This window comes from Lemur catta, chromosome X, assembly GCF_020740605.2.
Source record: "Lemur catta isolate mLemCat1 chromosome X, mLemCat1.pri, whole genome shotgun sequence".
In the NCBI taxonomy this organism is placed as follows: Eukaryota; Metazoa; Chordata; class Mammalia; order Primates; family Lemuridae; genus Lemur; species Lemur catta.
In genome coordinates, this window is record NC_059155.1 from 46,468,151 (window position 1) to 46,474,150 (window position 6,000).

Below are 6,000 nucleotides of genomic sequence, written 5' to 3' on the forward strand. Positions count from 1 at the left end.
CTATAACAACCACTAGGAAAACTATACAAAACAATATACTCTGAATCATATATAAATCCAAATGAAACCCTAAAATATATTCAAGTAACTCACAAGAAGTCAAGCAAACATGAACAGAAGAATGAGAAACAGAGAAAGCAAACAAAAACCAAATAAAAAATAGGGGACATAAGCCCTGACATGTCAATAATTACCTTCAATGTAAATATACTAAATATAGCAATCAAAAGAAAGAGATAAGCAGAATGGATTTAAAAGCATGACCCAGGCCGGGTGTGGTGGCTCACGCGAGGTCAGGAGTTCGAGACCAGCCTGAGCAAGAGCGAGACCCTGTCTCTACTAAAAAACAAAAAATAGAAACAAATTAGCTGGCCAACTAAAATATATATATAGAAAAAATTAGCTGGGCATGGTGGCGCATGCCTGTAGTCCCAGCTACTCGGGAGGCTGAGGCAGTAGGATCGCTTAAGCCCAGGAGTTTGAGGTTGCTGTGAGCTAGGCTGACGCCATGGCACTCACTCTAGCCTGGGCAACAAAGTGATACTCTGTCTCAAAAAAAAAAAAAAAAAAAAGCATGACCCAGCCAGGTGTGGTGGCACACAACTGTAGTCCCAGTTACTCGAGAGACTGAATTCAGCCTGGGCAACATAGCAAGATGCTGTCTCTAAATAAACAAACATATAAATAAGCATTATGCAACTATATGCTGTCTATAGAAAACACACTTCAGGCCTGGCGCGGTGGCTCACGCCTGTAATCCTAGCACTCTGGGAGGCCGAGGTGGGAGGATCGCGCAAGGTCAGGAGTTCAAGACCAGCCTGAGCAAGAGAGATACCCCGTCTCTACTAAAAATAGAAAGAAATTACCTGGACAACTAAAAATATATATAGAAAATATTAGCCGGGCATGGTGGTGCATGCCTGTAGTCCCAGCTACTCTGGAGGTTGAGGCAGTAGGATCGCTTGAGCCCAGGAGTTTGAGGTTGCTGTGAACTAGGCTGACGCCACGCCACTCACTGTATCTAGCCTGGGCAACCAAGAGAGACTCTGCCTCAAAAAAAAAAAAAAAAAAAGATGGGGGGTGGGGGGAGGGGATGGGTGTATGCCTACATGATGAGTGCGTTGCGCACCATCTGGGGAATGGTCATGCTTGAAGGTGCTGACTCGGGGAGGTGGGAGGTGGGGGGAGGAGATGGGGGTGTAACTACATGGTGAGTGCCAGGCGCACTGTCTGGGGAATGGACACGCTTGAAGCTCTGACTCAGGGGGATGGGCGGGACATGGGCAATATATATAACCTAAACTTTTGTACCCCCATAATAAGCTGAAATAAAAAAAAAAGAAAAGAAAAGAAAAAGAAATTAGCCAAACAGCTAAACATAGAAAAAATTAACTGGGCATGGTGGCTCGTGCCTGTAGTCTCAGCTACAGGGGAGGCTGAGGCAGTAGGATCGCTTGACCCAGGAGTATGAGGTTGCTGTGAGCTAGGCTGACACCACAGCACTCTAGCCCAGGCAACAGAGCAAGACTCTGTCTCAAGAAAAAAAAAGAAAGAAAGAAAGAAAGAAAACACACTTCAAACATAGCAACATATGTAGGTTGAAAGTACAAGGATGGAAAAGAGATGTATCATACAAACATTAATTTTTAAAAAGCAAGAGTGTCTATATTAATATCTGCTAATAATATTAATATCTACTAATAAAGTAGACTTCAGAGCAAAGAAAATTACTGGGGGAAAAGGGGCCATTATATAATGTTAAAAGGATCAATCTACTAAAAAGACATTAGCAATCCTAAATATGTATGCATCAAACAACAGAGCTTCAAAATACATGAAGCAAAAACTGAGGGAGCTGAACAGCAAAATAGATAGATCCACAATTAGAATTGGAGAGTTCAACACCCTCTCTCAGCAACTGATAGAACAACTAAACAAATTCAGCAAGGATACAGAAGAACTCGACAATGCCATCAACCATGAGGATCTAATTGACATTCTTAGAACATTTCACCCAGCAACAGAAGAATACACATTCTTTTCAAGTGTTCATTGAACATTGATCAAGATAGATCACATCCTGGGTCATAAAACAAACTTTAATACATTTAAAAGAAGTGAAATTATGCAGAGTGTGTTCTCTGGCTATAATGGAATCAATCCAGAAATAAATAACATAACAGGAAAAATCTCCAAACACTTGGAAACTGAACAACATACTTTTAAACAATCCATAAGTCAAAAAGAAAGTCTCAAAGGAAATTTCTTAAAAATTTATTGAACTGAATGAAAATGAAAATACTGTATATCAAAATTTGTGGGATGCAGCTAAAGCAGAGAGGGAAATTTATAGCTCTAAATGTTTACATTACAAAAGAGGAAAGGTCTCAAATCAATAATCTAAATTCCTACCTGAAGAACTAAGTAAAAGAAGAGCAAAATAAACTTCAATCAAGCAGAAAGAAGGGAATAATAAAAATAGGAGCAGAAATCAATGAAACTGAAAGCAGGAAAACAGTAGGGAAAATCAACGTAACAAAAAGCTGATTCTTCAGAAAAATAATCAATAAAATTGACAAATTTCTAGCAAGACTGACAGAAATAAAAAGAGAGAAAATACAAATTACCAATATCAGAAATGAAACAGAGGCTATCACTACAGATCCTACAGCCATTAAAGAAATGATAAAGGAACACTATAAACAGCCTTCTGCTCATAAATTCAGCAACTTAAAAGAAATGGATCCATTCCTAAAAACCCACAAACTATTAAAACTCTATTATGATGAAATAGGTAATCTCAATAATCCAATAACCATTAAAGAAATTGGATTTCTATAATAAAAGAACTCCCAGAAATCTCTAGGCCCAGATTTTTTCACTGGAGAGTTTTATGAAATATTCAAAGAAGGATTAACACTAATTTTACACAAAGTAAGGGTAGGGACTATTTCCCAAGTATTACCCTGATACCAAAATCAGACAAAGACAACACACAAAAGAAAGCCAATATCTCTCCTGAACTTAGATGCAAAAATTCTTAACAAAAATTTAGCAAATCAGCCAGGCGTGGTGGCTCACGCCTGTAATCCTAGCACTCTGGGAGGCTGAAGTGGGTGGATCGTTTGAGCTCAGGAGTTCGAGGCCAGCCTGAGCAAGAGCGAGACCCCATCTCTACTAAAAAAAAAATAGAAAGAAATTATCTGGACAACTAAAAATATATAGAAAAAATTAGCTGGTCATGGTGGCGCATGCCTGTAGTCCCAGCTACTCAGGAGGCTGAGGCAGAAGGATTGCTTAAGCCCAGGAGTTTGAGGTTGCTGTGAGCTAGGCTGATGCCATGGCACTCACTCTAGCCAGGGCAAAAGAGTGAGACTCTGTCTCAAAAAAAAAAAAATTAGCAGATCCAATCCAACAATATATAAAATACACCATGACCAAATGGGGTTTCTTCCAGGTATGCAGGGCTGGGTCAACATTCAAAACTCAATCAAATATAATGCTTTTCTTCATTAACTGCTATGATCATGTGGTTTTTCTTTAGCCTGTTGATATGGTAAATCATATTGATTGATTATATTATCCTCTCAGTACACTAGGAATAGAGGGGAATTTGCTCAACCTCATAGAGAGCATCCCCCCTCAAAAAATAAAAAAGAAAGAAAAAACCCAAACCCAACAGTTAGCATCATGCTTAATGGAGAAAGACAAAATCGTTTCCCTTTGAGAATGAGAACAAGACAAGAACATACACTCTCATTATTCTTTTTTTTTTTTTTTTTTTTTTGAGACAGAGTCTTGCTCTTTTTGCCCTGGCTAGACTGCCATGGCATCAGCCTAGCTCACAGCAACCTCAAACTCCTGGGCTTAAGCACTCCTTCTGCCTCAGCCTCCTGAGTCTCTGGGACTACAGGCATGCATCACCATGCCTGGATAATTTTTTCCTATATATATTTTTAGTTGTCCAGATAATTTCTTTCTATTTTTTAGTAGAGATGAGGTCTTGCTCACTCTTGCTCAGGCTGGTCTCGAACTCCTGACCTCGAGCGATCCACCTGCCTCAGCCTCCCAGAGTGCTAGGATTACAGGCATGAACCACCATGCCCAGGCTCTCATCATTCTTATTCAACGTAGTACTGAGAGTCCTAGTCCCTGCAGTAAGGCAAGAAAAAGAAATAAAAATCATGCAGATCAGAAAGAAGGAAAGAAAATTTTCTCTATTTGCAAATGACATGATAGCCTATGTAGAAAATCCCAAGGAATCTACAAAAACACTCCTAGAGCTAATAAGTGAGTTTAGTAAGGTCAAAAGATATAAGATCAACCCACAAAAAGCAATCACATTTCAATATACCTGTACTAGTCATGAACACACAGAAACTGAAATGAAAAACAGGGTATTATTCATCATCACCAAAAAATATATATATACTTATGTATAAAACTTGGTCAGGATCTGTTTGCTGAAAATTATAAAATACTGATGAAAGAAATCAAAGAACACCTAAATTGTTCCATAGGTTTAATGTAATTTCTATCAAAATCTCAGCAAGGTTCTTTGTTAGTCATAGACAAGCTTATTCTAAAATTTATATGGAAAGTCAAAGGAACTAGAGTGGCCAAGATAATTTTGTTAAAGAAGAATGAAGTGGGGAGAATTACTCTAGTTGATGTTAAGGCTTACTGTATAGCTACAATAAGTGTGATAATGGTGAAAGGAGAGACACATAGATCAGTGGAACAGAATAGAGAACCCAGAAATAGACTCACACAAGTATAGCCAAATGATTTGTGACAAGGGTGCAAAAGCAATTTAAAAAGAGGGGGGCTAGCCGTATCAAAGAATGGTGCTGGAGCAATTGGACCTCTATAGGCAAACCATCCTCAACCTAAACCTCACATCATACACAAAAATTAACTCAAAATGGTCACTGACTTAGTTGTAAACATAAACTATAAAATTTTTTGAAAAAAAAACATACAAGAAAATCCTCAAAACCTACGGATGGGTAAAGAATCCTTGGACTTGACAGCAAAAATACAATTCATGAAAGGAAAAATTGATAAATTAGACCTTGCCAAAATTAAAAAACTTTTGCTCTGTGAAAGCCCATGTGGAGATGATGAAAAGACAAGCTATAGACTGGAAATATTTGCAAACCACATATTCAGCAAAGGGCTAGAATCTAGCATATGTAAAGAGTTCTCTGAACTCACAGTAAAAATCCAGACAATCCAATTAGAAAATGGGCAAAAGACATGCACAGACATTTCATTGAAGAGGATGTACAGCTGGCAAATAAGGACCTGAAAAGAGTTTCAATATCACTTAGCTATTAGGGAAATGTAAATTAAAACCACAATGAAATATCATTGCACATTTATCAGAACGGCTAAGATAAAAAATAGTGACATGAATGGATAAAGAAACTGTGGTACATATACAGAATGAAATATTATAATATACAGCCACAAAAAGAATGAAATCCTGTCATTTACAACAACATGGATAGAACTGAAGGACATTATGTTAAGTTAAATAAGCCAAGCACGCAAAGATAAATCTCACGTGTTCTCACTCGTATGTCAGAGCTAAATATTAAAAACAACTGGTCTCATGGAGACAGAGAGTAGAACGATGGTTACCAGAGGATGGGAAGGGCAGCAGGGAGGGTAGGATAAAGTGGGGATGGTTAATGAGTACAAAAATATAATTAGATAGTTAGAAGGAATGAATACTATTTGGTAGCACAACAAAGTGACTATAATCAACAATAAGTTAGAGTGTGATTTAAAATAACTGAAAGAGTGGAATTGGAATGTTCTTAACACAAAGAAGTGATAAATGCTGGAGGTGATGGATGCCCCAATTACCCTGATTTGATCAATTTACTTTGTATGCCTGTATCAAAACATCACATGGACCCTATAAAGATATACAACTAAAAATAAATAAATAAACAAATAAATAAATAATAGTGACAAGCCAGATGCGGTCAA